This window comes from Plasmopara halstedii (genome assembly GCF_900000015.1).
Source record: "Plasmopara halstedii genome assembly, contig: Scaffold_3120, whole genome shotgun sequence".
NCBI lineage: Eukaryota > Oomycota > Peronosporomycetes > Peronosporales > Peronosporaceae > Plasmopara > Plasmopara halstedii.
In genome coordinates, this window is record NW_020190023.1 from 2,450,657 (window position 1) to 2,450,947 (window position 291).

The window sequence follows — 291 nt, forward strand, 5'->3', positions numbered from 1 at the left end:
CTATGTGAACGGGCTGATCCACCCTCGCGTCCCGCTGACGCCGCCAACCGATAGCTCAGGGCTTGGTGGGGGGGGAAGCCAAACGGCTAGCTGATGTCAGCCCCCTGATCATCCATAAAGAATTCGATAACTTCTTGTCTTCCAGACTGAGTGTCCTACGACACGTTCGCGATGCGTTGGCTAAAAGCCAAGACCTGCAGAAAGAATATGCAGATGAAAAAGGAAGAGTCAGTGTGGAAAGCTTTAAGGTCGGGGACCTGGTTTTATTAGATTCTAAAAACCTGCCTACAC